Source organism: Bactrocera tryoni, chromosome 4 (assembly GCF_016617805.1).
Source record: "Bactrocera tryoni isolate S06 chromosome 4, CSIRO_BtryS06_freeze2, whole genome shotgun sequence".
Taxonomy (NCBI): domain Eukaryota; kingdom Metazoa; phylum Arthropoda; class Insecta; order Diptera; family Tephritidae; genus Bactrocera; species Bactrocera tryoni.
The window spans coordinates 12,965,569-12,984,660 of record NC_052502.1 but is presented as its reverse complement, the minus strand read 5'-3'; the positions used below and the strand labels follow the sequence as shown (position 1 = coordinate 12,984,660).

Here is a 19,092-nt window from a genome sequence, read left to right as displayed (position 1 = left end):
TCACAAAAAACATCAAAAAGTTCAATTCAAAGTATTGTCACACACTCACACATAAGCACGCACATACACATATAACGGCACCGGCACACAGCACTGTTATCCTTTGATCTTCGCGCTGTTTTTCGCGTGTCGCGCCGCTCAAATTGAGTGCAACAATTTTTCACCACAAAACGGCACGCACGCAACTTTCAGCTGCAATTCAAACGCGCAAAAAAGTCACACAAAATTTACAACAACAACACATACTTTTGTTGCTTTGGTTTTTTCGGCGCTTGCTACGGCATTCTTTTGTTGCGTCCGCATCGTTATGAATCCGTCATTCGATTAAGCAAATCAACTGCCGAACGCCGACACCAAACGCCACACAAACAAACACACACACACTCACACATGCACAGGGCGGCGCATGAAATGAAAAGTGTTTGCTGCGTAAAGTTAAAAGCCAAAAGTAACAAAAAAACTTAAAAAAAATCAAAAAAATTAAAAAACGAAAAATAAATCGACGAAAACTGCAAACTGCCAAACCGTGGATGATAATGTGCGGCGTTGCCATATGTTCACAATCAAGCAAAAGTCATGCAGGCGCGCTTGAACATACCAAACACGCACACACATGCTAAATACTCACACACACACGCATTTGCATACATTTATGTATGTGTGTGTGTGTGTTTGTGCAACATAGTCCCTTACAATGGCGCGTATCCTGACTGCTCGCAGCTGTTTCCAGTTGTAAGCATTTATATGGAAAAAAAACATATTTATATCAATGCTTATATGCTTGTATATGTGTATGTACGCATGCTGTTAATTGCGTGCCCACTCTATTACAACAACAATCGCGCCATTGTACAAGAACATTTTACATTTTTTATTTTACAGTCTTTTTATTTTCAATTTTTTTTACAATTTCATTTTTTTTTTATTTTACAGTCTTTTTTATTTTTAACTTTTTTTCAGTTTTTATTTTCATTTCCTTCTTTATTTACCGTTATTCACTCATTTATTCACTTGTACACGTATTTGCGATTTTTATTTTCGCAATTGTCGCACAGTTTGTTACGCGTTTGCCTTTTTTGTAACAATTTCCGTTTTCATACTACTTTTTTGTAATCAATTTGTTGCTGTTTTTACTTGTAATTTTTATTTCCATATCAAGTGCCTGCGGTGGACCGAATCTCCGTACATGTTTATGCGCGCAAATGTACCGCAAGAGGGTGTTGAATGGGCTACTGAGAACTAACGAGAAGTTTCCGAATAAAGAGTATATTTACCTGGTGACATGGGTTCACGGTTTCAAAAAGTCTTTATTAGTTTTATTGTCTTTTTAAATTCTAAAACACCTCTAGAATATTATTCTAAAGTTTCTTGTTGATCCGAGTAACAGTTTCGGAGATACAGCCTTGAGAACTTGTGCGCTCGAGGCTAGCTAGGCTAAGTGACTCGGCTCTAAAGTCGTTTTCTCGAAACTGTGTTTTTGAAGTCGGTTGGCAAGATTTCTCGAGAACTACTCGACCGATTTTCATGAAATAATTTTACATAGGTCTTTGATATAAAAGTCTTAGACGAAGAATTTTTTTTCGATTACAACTATTTCAAAAAAAAATTTCGACAAATTTTCATTTTTTTTTTTGAAAAAATGTCTGCTAAAAATCCAATTTTCAGTTTTTTCCCCCTTCGTTTAAGTTCTAAGTTAAAGTTTTAACTAAAATACATATTTTTCACTTTAGATGCTCCTATAAGGAGTTATCCTGCCAACGCGAGCGCATCTTTTTTCCGAGGGGTCAGCGGAAATGGCGTCGCAATGCCCGAGTTTAACATATTTTTTTCCAAAAATTTCAGAAATTCTTTGTTAATAGTGTATATTTGTAACTGTATTAAATTCTAATAAAAATATTTCATTTTTTATATGAAAAAGGCTGTTTTTTTACACGAAGAAACCCGTTTAACCACTTAAAGAAATAAATAGGAATTTATTTGGGGCAATAATAATAATTAATTTTTAATTAAAAAAAGAAATTTTTTCTGTTTAAAAAATAGTAATAATTGTCTCATAGAAGGTTTTGAATTTTTAATTTTTAATTTGAAATACTAAAAATATTTTTATTTGAATACAATTTTTTTTAGAATAGCACAGTAGTCATATTTAGGACATAAGAAAGTAAGTTTCCACCAAATATCGTGAAAGAAATATTTTTTTGTTTTGTACAAGATAAAAATGAAAAAAATCAAAAATTTTGTTAGGCGAATTTTTCACATGAATATTGAGGTTAAATGAAAAAAATTATACATACATATATATCACCTAAAATGCAAAATAAAGCAGCATCACTTTTCATAAGTTTACAGGGAAAGGAAAAACGATATAATAGGAACCCCTCATATTTAACCAAATTTGAGTTTTGGTTATAAAATGGTTATACTAACTGGTTATATATTAGTTATAGATTGGTTATACATATATCGGTTATATCTGAGAGCGAAAGCTGCAAAAATTACGCTACATATATGTATGTGATGTAATATAGTGAATCGTAAGCAAAAAAAAATTTATTTCGATTTTTTGATAGTACGTTGTTTTGCATTTTAGGTATATACATATATATATTTTCATTACCTACAACTTTGCTATATAACTCTTTTCTAGAGGACTCGTAGTTTCGCTGAAAATTGAGATAAGCCCATCCTAACTCTTAAAAATTCACCATGCCCTTCCTTTCTTTTCACAACGCCATCATCAGATCTCCTGTAAATTATTTTTCTCGCAATGTTTGTTATATTATCTTTCGTTGCCGATGGGTTTCAATCTACCATGAATTTATTTTCTTTTTTCAAAAACTATCTACCCTTTTTCTAAATTATTCGGGAAAAATCTCTTGAAGTATGTGAATTATTCAAAGTACACTTCATACTACTATAATTACCATATCTGCTCTGAATCACGCTTATAGTGAAATAATCTGGTAGGCCAATAAGTCAGGCATAGACCAATTTTGCTATACCAGTTTGAGTTCAGTTTAGTGAAATAAAAACTACCAATTTTCACATTTACAGCTATATATTTGAAACCAAATCAATTAACCCAATGCTTATTCCATAAATATTATACATATCCATTGTAATATATAATAAATGCAATAACTACAATGAATTCTTATTGGAAATACCTTTTAAATAACCACAAGAATATAAAACTGGTTAAACTAACGGTTATAAGATGAGAATAGATTACATATACATATATAATTCATTGGTACCACTAAATGTATAGTGCTGCATTTTAAAAACTACTTGCATACCGCTCTACTCGCCTCCAACAAATATGTTACTCATACGCCACGGTACACAATGCTATAGCATGAAAACATAAGCGAATACATATGTACATACAAAAAATAATGAAAAACACAAAATCGAACAACATAAAAATAAGCAAAAATTCAAAAATATTTCAAAGTTTCACTAACAATATACTAACGGTTCTAAAAACGAATTATAATTATTGAATAGTTTGAAAGAGTCGGTATAAGCCTAAAATAGTAAAAATTATAGTTGTATATCTTTATACTGAACAAGGTGTATTAAATTTGCCATTAAGAAAAAGTCGAAGATTCTATAAAAATATGCATAAATGATCAGCATGATGAGCTGAGTCGGTTAAGTCATGTTCTTCTATCATCCCCATCATCCGTTTGGCTGTATATACGCGAACTAGTCCATCAGTTTTTGAGAAATCGATCTGAAACTTTGCATACATCCTTTTCTGCAAAATAAGCTGCTCATTTGTCGGAATCGTCAAAATCAGAGCACTATTGCATATAGCTTTCATACAAACTGAGGAATCGGAATCAAGGCTTTGTATTGAAAACTGTTTAATTTGACGAGATATCTTCACGAAATTTGGCATGTAGTGTTATCTGAGTCAAATAAGTAATATTTCAAGAAACTGTACAGATCGGATCCACATAGCCTCGTGATGTCATACAAAATGAACTATCGACATCAAAGCTTTGTATGGAAAACCTTTTTATTTGAAAAGATATCTTAACGAAATTTGGTATTTGGTATGGTGTAAAGCCATGCGGAAAAATCTGAAGAAACGGTTTTGGTCGGACCACTATTACATATAGCTGCCATACAAACAGATATTTCCAATTGAAGTTCTTGTATAGAAATGAAAGATTCTCATCCGTTTCTCTCCTCTCTGTAAAAAGGAGGAGGTACGTCTGTATAGATCAGCTCAGTAGTATAAGCCTAAGTACAAAATTTTATACAAAATTGTATTGGAGTTCTCTATAATCATTTTATGTCTACTTTCCACACACTTACAAAGTTGGCGAAATTGAAATTTGAAAATTGGCATAAAAATTTCGAATATTTTCATCATAATATGCGCCGCCTTACGGTACATTTCTCACATGCTTGCTTATTAAAATGAACTGCGAAACTGTTGATGATGACAATAATAATCGCAACCCCATCACCGGCACCGCACTTCATCAGCAGCAACTCACATGAGCACCAATTTCGCCATTTGTCCATACAAAATGCAGCAGCTGGGCAATAAACGACAAACTGACGAGCGCGTTAACACTGTTAACCATCTGCTCTTGTCTGATTTTCTGATTGTCTGCGTGAAAGGACATCCCGGACATGCAAACCCAGCGCCACGACGCGCCTACCGTGTGAGCAATGATGACACCGTTGAAATGCCAGCTAATATGTGGTGCGGCCGCCGCCTGGTTGACCGGCGATATCCGCGCATATTATTGTGAGGCAGTTAAACTTTTTCGCAATTTTTCATCCTTTTGCTATTGTTTTTTGCAATTTTTTGTTTTCAGATACTTTTTTATGTCTATTTTTACTTTCTGTGGTAGAAAGCTGACTCCTTACCATCTGCGGCTTTTGTTCAGCACTTTTTTAATGAAAACACAGCAACAACGCTGGCCTGACCAATAAAATTAGCAGCAAATGCTGCCACATGAGAACACACACACACACATTAAGACTCTTAAAAATATGCGAATAACTTGAAAACCGATTATTGGAATATCCGGTTTGTAACCGGTATATTAACCGATAATATTATTTGAATAGTCGATTTTGTTACGATGTTGTGCTATTATTCGTATGGACGCTCTGCAGCGAGTGTTTGAGAAAATAAAAACTGCTTGAAATCCAAGCAGCCCTTGAGTTTTGCTGCAAAGTTATAGAATCTTATATACAGATGAAGAAAACTTTTTTAAAAATTGAACGCTTACTATTCTAATAGCTGACAACAAACTATTCGAATAGTCGAGAGCGAATGGTTAATCGAATAATCGACGACTACAATCCGAATACTGCAAACCGAATATTATTAATCGAATAATGCCCTAACCGGTAAATCCGGTAAGCTCTACCCGGTTAATCCAGTTAGTCCGGTTAATCCGGTTAGTCGATTATTTGAACACCAAGAGCTCTAACACACACTCAAATGCAATGTAATTCAAATGCCACACAACAAAAGCAAAACTTATAAAAAAAAAATTCAAAAAATTAAAAAATAAAAATAAAAAAAATAAAACAAAATGTAAAAAAATTTAAAAAATGATAAAAAAAAATAAACTGAAAATTTGCTTGAAAAAAAATTAAACAAAATGTTGAGTTGTTGGCCATAATGCGTGTTGCCACACCGGTCGCGAACGCGGTCAGCAGCTGCACTAACACAGACACGCACATATTTTCCTAGCTACAAATAGAGAGCGCGGAAACCGCCGCTCGATCTCAAATGGCAAGGTGGAGCCCCCAACAGCGATCATTTAATATTGTGCTGCAAACTTTATAGTAAATGATTGAATAAGGGAAGAGTGAGTTGAGTGTGTGTTTGGTAAATTAACAGTTGCGGCAAACAAATGGTTTACCGACAAAAAAAATCACCGTTATGTTTATGTTAGTATATAAGCAAGCATATGTATGTATATGAGCATGTTAATAAGTTCAGAAGTAAATAACTGTCAACTCTTTATAGCGACAAATATTGCGTAATCTGAGGCGAGATATAGTCTCTGTAGTAGAGAGAGGCTCATTTGAGTATTTTGAATGGAATTATTTTTTTTAGTATTATATTTCATTATTCTTCATTTTAGTATTGCGTATAGAATTACTATGATTTTCAGTCACTCACAATACAGACATATTCATAATCATATACAGGGTGAGCCAAAAATTAATTTATTTTTCAACTGAAAGTTGTTCGTGCAGTCTTGTTGATTGGAAACTGAGGCTTTACGAGTTTACCGCCTGGGCTCGTTCAGTAAAGCATAAGTTGGCTTCTTAGAATACAAAAAATATCGACGCAATGAAAATTCTAACCTTGAAAGATTTTCATCGAAAAATCGATGTGGCTCATTTCTGACTAAATGGCTTCGTCAACAAATAAAATTCGCGTTATTGGTCTGGCGGCAATCCACACGCAAAATGACAACCCTGTTAACAAATAGACATTTCATAAGCTTCAGTTCTTCTTCTTTACTGGTGTAGACACCGCTTACGCGCTTGTAGCCGAGTTAACAATAGCGAGCCAGTCGTTTTTTCTTTTCACTACGTGGCGCCAATGGGAGATTCCAAGCGAAGCCAGGTTCTTCTCTTGGTCTTTCAAACGGAGTGGAGGTCTTTCTTTTCCTCTGCTTCCCCCGGCGAGTACTGCGTCTAATACTTTCAGAGCTGAAGTGTTTTCGTCCATTCCGACGACAGAACCAAGCGTAGCCGCTGTCTTTTAATTCGCTGAACTATGTCAATATCGTCGTCATATCTCATACAGCTCATCATAAGCTTCAGTACACACTTGAGAATACTTTACGGGCGACTTCATTCACAAAAGACTTTATAAATTTTTTGATTGTAACTATTTTTCCCAGACTACAGATTTAAATACAAAGCAATGGCTTTAGCCAAATTCAGCAACTCATTGCCTAGACAAACTAGTGTCTCCAGATAATAGTAAGACTTTTTAATTAAAATTTCTCGCGAACACCCATTCGTGGAAATATTTTTTTAGGTTGGTTTGACTGTCAGAGACATCTGTGCCAAATGTTACATCAATCAATCATTAGTGTTTCGTATTCTCTTGTCGTTTTGAAGTACATAAATCGCATTCGGCGATTTTTACGATGAGTGAAATTATTCAACAAAGGTATTCCATTAAATTTTGTACGCGGAATCAAATTTCTGGTACCGAAACATTCAGAATGTTGGAAAAGGCTTTCAGTGATATGTAATTGTTTACCGTGAGCGAGTGTTTTTGATTGGTACAAATTATTCAAAGAGACTCGGGAATGTCCAGGACCGCCATCAACATCAACTGATGACCAACACATCAATTAAGCACAGGAATTTGTGCTTAAGAATCGATAATTACCAGTTAGAGATCGTAATGGCATCGTTAGAATAGCGGAAGGATCACTGAAAATCACTTTAAAAGATCATTTGGACCTAAGAAAAGTGAAAACAATATTGGTTCCAAAATCACCCAATATTTTCAAAAAACAACGACACGTTAACGTCTGTTAAAACTACCTTCCGTCTACCAGGATGTCATGAAACGTATTATTACTGGGGATGAGTCTTGGATCTAAGCTTCCAACCCAGAAACAGATGATCAATCAGCCGAATATCGTGGCAAAGGTGAGCAAAAGCCGAAAATACAACGTCAAAACAAGTCGAAAATCAAGGCTATGTTGACAGTTTTCTTAGGTTTTCGAGGTGTGGTGCATTCCGAATTCCTTCCGACCAGCAAACTGTCAACAAGGAATACCATTTCAGTATTATACGTCACTTGCGCTAATATTTTAGTAAAAAAAAAGTCCGGAGCCGCGGCCGACAACTATTGATTTTTGCACTACAGAAATGTTCCGCTGCATACTGTATTGATTCTTCGTGAGTTTTTCGCAAAAGATTCAACCAATATCGCAACCACCGTATTCGCCTGATTTAGCTCCGTTCGACTTCTGACTCAAACTCAAACGACTGCTGCAGAGAAACCGTTTTCAGTAAATTGAAGACGTTAAACGTGAATCGCAAAGCGCATTGAAGACTATTCCGGAAATTTACTTTAACAACTATTTCGAGGATTGGAAAAAACCTTGGCACAAGTGTCCTGGGGCCAAAGGAGTCTACTTTGGGGAGAACGACTTAGATTTTGAGAATAAATTAAGAAAATTAAGGAACAAAGTCTTACTATTTTTTACTCATAGTAATATACTCCTCGCAAATATGTTCCAAAACAGTGCTAAAATTGTTTAACTTCTGATTCACTCTGTATATGCATTCAGTACAATAGTTTTTACAATTTCAGTTCAACATTCTAAGAACATCATATCCTTATAAAAGCAAACCTAATTATATCTTGTATGTATGTATATTTTTTAAATATTTACTGCGGTTTGACTGGTCACCCTGTATGCATTAAGTGTTATAACCAATACTGCTGGCAAATAATAACCGCTTCTAAACTATGCTTTACTATTTGTATAAGTCCATAATTCAAATATATTTTACATTTCATAAGCATTTATTAAATAAAACTCTCTATATTTACCTAATCCAGCACTTGAATAGAAAATATACAAATAGTTAAACCGAAAGTATTTATTTGTGCGTGGTAATTACTTAAGTATGTTTATAAAGCACTCATGAAATATTCCCAAACATATAAACCGTCAAATCAAAACCCAAACTAAATAAATATATATTCAAATAGTATTCATATAATATATAAAATGTTTGAAAATACTTCTGCAAACGATTGAATATATTTTAATATAAACGTGCTCTTTTAGAAATGTGAGGCATTTAATTAGAAGTATGCAAAGAAAACAACGGTTTGGTGTAGTTTACGGGTCGGTGGAATCATCGGATCATATTTCTTAAAAAATTATGCCGATGAGAACGTAACCGTTAATGGCACCTGTTATCGCGCCATGATAACCGACTAATTGATGGCTGAAATTGAAGCTTAAGATCTCGACGATATTTGGTTTCAACAAGACGGTGCCACTTCCCACACATCGCATCCATCAATGGATTTATTGAGAAAACATCACGCTTGTTATTCACCAGTTACCAATCGAAATGCTCGAACGAGTCATCAAAAATTGGAATCAAAGGATAGGTCACGTGAGAAGTGGCCGCGGGCAACGTTTGAAAAAGATAGTCTCCAAAAAAAAATCCCAAAGAATGTTCTTTCGATTGATAATAAACATTCCCCATTAAATTTGAAGTTTCTGTGTTTTTTCTTTAAAATACATAGTTTGGAACCTCGAAATGGATTACACTTTAGTACCATTGGTCTGGTTCAAAATAAATAAAGAGCGGACGGCAAGCGGTCCTACCTTTATAATTATTCCTTAATCAAGTGTAATCTTAATCGGGAACTAGTTTCTTAAATTATTTGGTAAGTGAACAAGACTCAAAACAGCGAGCAGGCAAATGGCGAATCGAAGACGCGATACTGTTATTAGCTGTTCTGTAAAGAAACATCAGAATAATACAAGAGTGTTTTGCTTAATTGGATGCAAATGGTCTATATTAATAAAAAAAAATATGTTTTATATTTTTTAACAAAGTACTACCTTTGAACTCAATTCTAACTTATTTGATATTTTGATATTGATATTTTGATATTTATAATTAAATGATATTTGATATTTCAATTAAATTAATTAAAATATGAAATAAAAAGTTATGTACAATAATGTAAGATCAAATAGGGATTTTGATTCTTCGATTCATAAAATATATTCAATCTAGTGAACTGGCGACATTACTCGTTGAAAACCCGTATCAAACGCAAGAAGAGCTTGCTTCAGCATTGAAAGTCACCCACCAAGCCATTACAAAACGACTACGTGCGCTGGGAATGATACAGGAAGGTTGTCTTATGACCACAATACCAAGAGAGGCATGAAAAAGTGCTTTTGCAGTTTGACAACTTTCGGCCTTACGCTGGCAAACCCGTTAAAACCTACCTGGAAGCGCTTAAATTTGAAGTCCCACCGCAAGCACCGCAAAATTTCTCAGATATTGTACCGTCCGATTATTATTTGTTCGGTTCGATGGCAGACTGTCTGGCCCCGAAACAGTTCCACCCACAAGACGCCATCGAAAAAAGCTTGTTTCTTGAATAGCACCACAAGATGAACAGTATTACCGTAATGGTATTCAAGCTTTGCCAGTATTTTTACATTTCTGGTTGCTTTCAGGTTAGCCCAAAATAAACACGAATGAAGACAGAGGCACAATAAAACAATTGGTTTTAAATTTAAAATAAGGATGTTTCGTTCTTGTGTTCGGCAATCACATAGCTCTCTTAAGGGGTTACATGGGTTTAGGGGTTTCAAAAATCGATTTTTCATTTTCTTATCAAATTCTACAACAATTCTCGAATAAATAAATCTAAATTTTCTAGTTTCAAGTTGATCCGAGTAATAGTTTCGGAGATACAGCCTTGAGAACTTGTGCGCTCGAGGATACCTAGGCTAAGTGCGCCGTCTTTAAACACGTTTTTCTCGAAACTGTGTCTTGAAGTCTGTTGGCAAGATTTCTCGAGAACTACTCAACCGATCTTCATGAAATTTGAAACAGGTCTTTGAATTACAATTCTTAAAACCTTGAATAAAGGATTTTTTTAGATTACAACTATTTGAAAAATAAAATATCGCGAAATTTTCACTGAAATTTTCATTTCTTTGTAAAAATTTCTTTCAAATATACAATTTTCAGTTTTTTCTTTCCTTCGTCCAAGGTCTAAGTTAATGTTTTAACTAAAATACATATTTTTCACTTTAGATGATCCTATAAGGAGTTATCCAGCCAACGCAGGCGCAACTTTTTTCTTAGGGGTCACCGGAAATGGCTTCGCAATCACCGAGTTTGAAATATTTTTTTCTAAAAATTTCAGAATTTTTTTTGTTAATAGTGTATATTTGTAACAATAAAAATTCTAATAAAATTTTTCATTTTTGTTTTATTTAGAAAAAAAAATTAAAAAAAACCGTTTTTTACCCAAGAAAACCTATGTAACCCCATAAAATGTTATAATCGCCAAAGTTAATTAGACAAGCATATTATTTTTCAGAAACGTCAATCGAATGAGACACGATTCATAACTAAAAACCTGTTCAATTTTATGTTAAGCGTCATACCAGAAGCCATTATTGTTCTTGGCTCTTATCCCTGCCTAACTGAAAGGCCTTTTCTACTCTCACTAGATAGTTGTTTTGATTCCATCAGTGACTTTCAAGATAATTACTCACTTCTCACAATACTTGTGGCCGGATTAGGGATTTTTAAATCTTTGCAACACAATTTTTTTCAGTAACAATTTTCATATTTTTGTCTACCTTTTCTAGGCTCTGAGTCCGTTTACTTTTTTCTTTAGAAATAAATAATATTTCATGTATTCACCAATACTTATTAAACATCTTCAAATGCAATCACATTTCTTTCATAAAAATCTTCTACACGGAACTCAGACTTTAACACGACACTTTGCGGAAAAATCAAAACTGACAGCTGTCACTTGACAGACCGTACACCGCACACGCGAAACTTTACGAAAAAACGCACTTGAAGTCTTTGACGACCGACCACACACCGGCGATAAAGCGGCTGAAGCGCGTCAGCAAGACACACACGAGCGGATGAGCGAGTTGCGCAATTATCCTGGCGATCAAATCAAGCGACACGACGATATTAAACTATTTTTTGCGGTAACCATGAACGCGACCGCGGCTATCAGCGGCCAAAGTAACGGCAACACCACGACTATGTGTGCGATTGTAAGTGTGTAATATGTGGCACAACAACAACAGCAACACGTGCACGCGCATCAATGTCTAAAACGGATGTCAACCAGCAATGATGACAGCGCCGGCCACGGCAACGGTGATGACACTAAGCGCTTAGATACGACGACAACGGTCGACGTGGGCGACGCAGCAGGCGCTGGTGTTGGGGACGTGCGGCTGGCTGGCAAATTGTTGCGGATTGCGAAATCTACAAGCGCGTCCGTAAGAAACACACCCGTAACTATTGGACTGCTCCGGCTACGCGCGCTGGCACCACCATACAGACCGACCACTATCAGCATTTGTGGCGACGGCGATGGCGATGGCAACAACAAATTGCCAACGGAGTGGCAATTTCGGTAGTCAGAGCAATGGCAGCAACACCAACAACAACAACAGTGGTCTCACCAACACCGCAGAGCAGTCATCATCATCGTCAACGACACCGCCACGACGTCGGAGTGGCAATAAGGCCAACAGCAGGTTGCCGCAGTGACGCATTTGGTGCGCAGCGGCGAGCGGCAGCGTGGAGCGGGCAGCGGAAATGGTGGGAGGCGGCAGTCAGCAGGCGCGCAATGCACAAATACAATGTGATGCAACACGGCAATTACAACAACAAAACCAACGCGACGCTTCGGTACGACAAGCCAGCCAAGTGTTTGCTTCTCCTTCTTCTTCATCGCGCGCCGTGTTTCTTGAGTTGTTGCTGTACTTTTATTATTTTTCTTGGCTTTGCGAGCTCACCGCGAGAACCAGTAGCAGCGGTTTCTCTTGTGGTGTGACCCGATACCGCACGCCGAAACCCAACAATGGGCCACAATTGCACCGCACACCGTTAACGGCTGACGCGCAGCCGACTTTGGCTGCCGCTGCAGCAACAACAAGCAAGAGACGAATATTTATTTCGAAAAAGTAAAACAAGAAATCGAAAAGACTCAACTCAAAACCGCCGCCACCATAGCAATGCAAATCGGCGCAAGGCGTAGCAAAAAAATTAAAACAAAATCTCAAACCCACATCGCCATTTCTCCTGAGCCTCCTGCTTGGGCGCTCCAATTTTCCACAACTCAAAGCTCGTTTTGAGCATTTTCGCCTTCCATTGCTAGCATCTTGAGACGCAGCAACGAAAAACTCAATTCTGAAAAAAAATCCCTTCGCCAAAATGTCCTTGGTAGGGGTGGCGTCCCCCCATTTGGGCTTTCCATGCCCACAACGAAAGCATAACAGCAGTGATATTTTATTTCTTCCAAGCGCCAAAGGAAATTGTGCTCACAAGCAGCATACCCCCTCAACATCCACTGATGGCAGGGGAGTCTAGCGCTCAGCATCCGCATTGTGGGCAGGTTGGGGGCTGCGAATATCAAAAAATACGCGCACATTTCACTCAGCTCAGACCAGCAGTCGTTCGTCTGGCGCTCCGGCGTTCCAAAATTGAGGGTGTATTTTTTCGTTACTTCATTTTTTCTTTTCTTTCCTTACTTCTAAGTACCAGTTATGTCAATATTTCTTCTCTCTTTCTTGGCTAAGCGTCGTTACTGCGGCGGGGAGTCGTGGACACTCGCGCGCTGCCGCCAACGTCTTATGTATTGCATTATGTATGTGTGGGTATGTGTGCGCTGACAAGAGAGCCAGCTTTGAAATAACTCGGGTCGTTGTGGTAGTAAGCAAAGAAAAGTATTTTAAGGCAAATAGAATAGCTGTCATTTTGGTCATATGATTAAAAGGCATGTGGTTATCAATGGGAGAAGTATTCGACAAGTAAATTAAAATTTCTCGAAATGTCACTAAAACGAAAGTTCACCATTCCTGAAAATGTCACTAAGGTTAGTGATAAACAGGTTCACCGTTGGTAATCAAAACTTACTTAGTCTTTTGAAAAGCTTGAAAAACATCTTCCAAAAGTCATCGTTTCTTTCAGCTTCATTGTTTTTAAAACATTTCAACGCCATTTTAAGGGCAGTCGCGGCTCAAGACTGACTCTATAGATCCTAATTATAAATTCCAGGCGAGACAGATTATCAAACTTGTAAATTTCATTAGTACTTTCGTCTCCATAGACAAGTTCGAATATTTCTCGACAAAATTTTTCATATAATCGATTATTTGTTCGAAGATGAAACAAGGAGCTCGGCTACAAAGCCTTCAGCTTCATATTGGTTGAGTTGTGGGTTGCGTTTCACGCTTTAACTGTCATCATTTAATAGCTATGAGGTGTTTCATCCAGACAGTAAAAAAGAAGAAGAGGTGTTTCATCTATTTATCAAAAATTTATAACCAAGTTTTCCAGGAATCAGCTTTACAATTGAGAAAATTTGCAAATTACTTCATTTCTGGATGGAATTTGAGGACCTAAATTCTATCCTTCGCTTTTCGAAGCTTTTTGCGACCACATTTTGATAAGGTCTTACCTCTGTGGCATCATTTTTGAAGCAATCGGGTTCTGGAAATCCAGCACTGAAGCCGTTTGAGCGCTTTTGGTTAATCACATCATAGTGCAATAGGCTCTTGCGCTAGTTCCAAGCGACTCAACGTAAAAAAACACTCATCGACTGAATTTTCATCTGCAAAACGCTGCTGACGCTGATGTTTAGGTCCCATACAACATTGTTAGGCGATAACGGTCGTAGTCGAATTGCAGTGAGCCGGCGAAAACGATGACCAGGCCAGGACTGACAGTAAAAAATTTGCCGAATCAACGAAACGCTGCCTAACCGGACGCGGATGGTTACGGCTGATGAAAAGTAGGTTCCTTGCGACAATGTCGAGCGAAAATGGTCGTGCTCGAATCGGGGTGAGCCGGCGATAACAGTGACCAAGCCGGAACTGAAAGGCAAGGTGGGTTTCACAAGAAATCGTCTACTTGATTCCCTACGGCTAAACTTTTAATTCGGGCATGTTCTAATAATAATTGGACCATGTGGAGGAAGCATTCGCCAGGAGCGACCAGCTTTGGCTAATAGGAAAAGAATTTAATTCCATCGGGACAACGCCAGACCACATACATCGATATGGACTCACTAGAATCTCTAGGAACTTGATTAGAAGGGTCCTATGCATCCACTTTATAGTCATAAAACTGCTAAGGTAGTAATTATTTTTAGATCTGTAGAATTGGAGTATTTGACTTTTAATCCACTAAGCTTTTTCTACAACTCTTGCTATCGATCTCCGTCGTGGTTTAAGCCCAGAAGTTGCAAGCTTTTCAAACAGATTTCTCTCAAACAACTTTCCTTCAATGGTTGTTATGCTTGTCCTTCACACTGTTATAACAAGCATTAGGAGAACAACAACAACAACGACGAAATCCACGGACTGCAATTATGTTACCAACTCAGGTCCTAGCGTTTTGATCCATGCAATGAATACAGAAAAAGATGATAATCCAAAAATTCGATCGTCCAATTCTAACCCAGATACTCATACCTACATTCCGGAACATCTATGTAAATGGACTCGCGAAGTAATAGTTAATCCAATGATTCTATGGGAGAATCTTTATAGATAGTCAGATTTAGCAAATAAAAGTTCCGAATTCCGGCTTTCGATACTTCCCCCTACTAAAAAAAGATATGTGGGATCTCTTCTCTTTAACCATGTATAGAAGTTCACGTCAGTGTGGAAAGCTCTCTGAGCGCCATTCACTTGGGAGTGGCCAGAAACGATTCTTTTACATATGGCTCAAGCAGCTCACGACTTCCGGTCTTAGACCAAGTATCCTCTGGGTAGCCAAAGAACATCCGTTTGAAGGCGAGCTGAAGTGAGAAGGCGAACCATCCCTCCCCAGAGTTGTGCGCTGGCTTTGGGACAAACGCTCCTAGTGAAAAAACAACAACCTATATGGACCTCAATTCTTGATGCTTTCATTAAATTTTAGAGATCCATTTGGAATTGAAAATCTACTATAATGTAATATTTACAAATGTAATGTACACATATGTACATATGTATGTACTTTTAGGCTTCCTGCAGCACATTATCTCTGCTAGTATACTCCCTTGTATCTCTTTATAAGCAAAAAAGTACCAAAACATTCGTGAGTTCACCGCACCACACCGCCAGTTCCTCCCCGCACTCAGCAACCACATGAAATCTTTCATTGCAAATTATTGGGTGCCGATATATTGCCTGTGTGGCATTCTTCGTATAGCTTTATGTATATACAAATACTGTTATGCGCGGCCGGGAGAGCGAGCGAGTGCGAGAGCTAATGTGCGAACGCAACAGTAGCAAGTTGGGAGTAGCATAGTGCCTCAATGTGCTTGTGGCTTCCATTTGTGGCTAAAGACAACCCATTTACTTTTTTGTCGGCTAACCTCGATATCACCAACTGTGGCGTCTTCCTTTTTTCCTTCATTGCTTGCTCATTTCTACACACGCTCACTGCTGCTGGGTATATAAGACATTCGGTGAACCTATAAAAATCAAGTTGATGGCATTTCACTGTGGTTGTTGTCCGCCGCAGTGCTCCAGCTCCTCCTGCATATGGATTTTTGGGCTGACACAGCCGCACGCCGCTGAAACCACATGTGTGTGTCTAGTTAGCCACAGCCTCGGTCTCGATAGCGTTGTGAGCACCGCTAAGTGGGTGTTGCTCACGACACACGTGAAACTGCCAGCTACCAAAGTTGGACGCAGCTTTTAATTTCTTAAAACATTTTTTTTTTTTGTTCAGCAAGATGACTCAAGCAACAGGGCGGAGTCTTTGCGTTCATTCCTACTCACACTCGCATTCCCACATTTGCAACCAAAAGCTGAACAAAACCAAAAAACAAAGTCAGCGTCCTCCCTCTCCTTCTCAATTAACTCTTTCCTGGGCACATTGCATTTTTCACTTGTGGTTTTACAAATCATCCGCCAAAAGGGTGTGTGCAAACGCCTTCCCTCTCACTCACTCACTCACTCACTCGCTGACTCTGAGCGCTACGCATTCGCTGTGCAACATCCACAGTCGCATTGTCTCGCCGCTCACCATGTGTGGTTGTGGTTGAATTATAAAACCGCAAGAATTATTATTCACTGCGGTCAATAAGTGTATAAACTTGCCGACCAATGAGGTTGTCTTGCGAAAAAATGTCGCACGTTGGCATTCGGAGTGCAGGGTTGAACTGATTGTGGCATTTGAGAAGATAAGAAATGAAAATGGCGTACCTTCTTACTGCCGCCGTGCCAGGGAGAACGAAGTCGGTTTGTAACCAAAGTTATTTATAAAGGGTCTGATAGTAAATTATTGCGAAAATATTGTATGGTTTATTTATAAAATTATATAGAATTAAATATATGTATTGTGATAGTGGATGGGAGGGACTATTCCTTTCTGGCTCGAAGCTCTAAATTTTTTGCAAACTTTATACTGTATGCTTGAAGTTAACCGTCAAATTAAGGGATATTCACAAATTTATAATCTGAAGCTTTCAAAGAACTATTGAGAACACTCCACTATTAGGGCTTCTCTATAAGTAACTTACAATTAGTAAGCTAGAGTAGTCAAAATAAACTAAGAGTGACGCAAGGGTTCATTTAGCAATTAAAAATGTTCAAAATTTCCCCAAAACCAATTTAAAAATGATTTGCAATATTTAGTTTTGAGTACTAAGCGAGAGAAATGAGGGCTAGACTACATAATAACTAACTTAAAGCTACCAAAGGCTCTTTAAATGACCCTGATGGACTATAATCGTAAACTTAATCAACAAAATATTGGCAAAATTCAGTGAAATGTTGAAAATATAATTACATCGAAGATACCAGACTATTATGAGTCCCTTATTAGATCTTTCAGTTCACATATGTTATATTTTCAATAGAAGTTTATTTTTATTCGAAGGTTGAATGGTTTAGAAAGTCTACTCTATATAAAATGTACTTGACTTCAAAAAATTTATTTTATTTTTTATTTAATTAAGTTCAATTTAATTTAATCTTAATTTAATTAAATTTATTTTAATTTAATTTAATTTAATCCTGAATTTAATTTTTTAAATTGAATTTAATCTATAATTTAATTTTTTAGATTTAATTTATTTTTTATTTTATAAATAAATTTAATCATCTTTAATTTAATTTACTACAATGTAATGTAATGTAATTTAATTTAATTTCATTTTATTTAATTTATTTATATTTCCTATTTTATTTTTCTTTTTTTATTTTATATTTTTTTTGTTTGAATTTAATTTTATTTTTTTTATTTTATTTTTGTTTTTTTTTTCATTTAATTTATTCATTATTAATTTAATTTTATTTATTCATTTATTTATTTATTTTATTTTATTTTATTTATTTTATTTTACTTTATTTATTCCATTTTAATTTATTTATTTTATTTTATTTTATTTTATTTTATTCCATTTATTTAATTTTATTTATTCCTTTAGTTTATTTTATTCCATTTTATTTTAATTTTCCGTTAATTTCATTTTGTTTCTATTTTATTTTATTTTATTTTCCTTTAATTTCATTTTATTTTAATAATTTTTTCCACGAAAAATATTACAACTTTCCATCACCACCCTGTATTTACAAATTACACAGCCTTTCCACAGCAACTCATTGCGGCTACACACGAATGGTCTCCCACTGACAACGTTTCGTGGTCCACCGAAAATATGCTAAAGGTACATAACAACAGCGGCGGCATAGTCCTGCCAACTCGCGCCGCACTTACTCTTCATATTATTTACTTAATTTCAGTATGAAAGAATGTGCTAAATCCTTCATCCTAGTATATTTCCGGTGGTATATACCTTCAGCACATAACTAAGTGTATATATTTCAGCTAAAACATTGATACTCTACCCTATTTCATGTACTTATACATCGAACTATATATTTCACTCAATTTTCATACATATATTTTTTATGTATATACTTAAATGTATTTATATAAGTGTTTCCACCTACTCTCTCTAAACAGGCACCCAACTACGAGTATATACTTGTATGTACATTTAAACAGCACCCGAACGCTTCCAATGAACTTTCTCGTGCACCTTACACTCTCCCTCGGTTGCCAAGTCAAATGTTGCTAAGCATCTTCTCGGCATTTTTATTATTTATTTCGCTTTTTCTTTTTCTCCATTATGTCCGTCAACGTTCTGCTCACTGGAAGCTGCTTTTATCACGTCTTTTTAAGCGATTTTCTTGTGTTCTTAAAAGTCTCACTCATTGTCTTCATCAAATTTCGTTACCGTCGGCATGTCATCGCGCTTCTCGGTTTAATGTGTGTGTAAGGCGAGCAAATTGTTCTTGTTATAAGATTCTGTGG

At 36.4% G+C, this 19,092-nt stretch overlaps 1 protein-coding gene across 3 annotated transcripts in view; it reads right to left on the bottom strand.

The window, feature by feature from the left end:
• Positions 1–11,427, bottom strand: part of LOC120775754 — an 86,813-nt gene extending 75,386 nt beyond the window's left edge. The window contains exon 1 of one of the 3 annotated variants that reach the window (XM_040106082.1): positions 11,295–11,427. The gene's annotated coding sequence lies outside the window, so the exon portion shown is untranslated. Of the gene's footprint in view, positions 1–989; positions 1,226–11,183; positions 11,265–11,294 lie in introns of those variants that run through there. The other 2 variants (XM_040106084.1, XM_040106083.1) reach the window with 2 other exon arrangements.
• Positions 11,428–19,092: the final 7,665 nt, after the last annotated feature.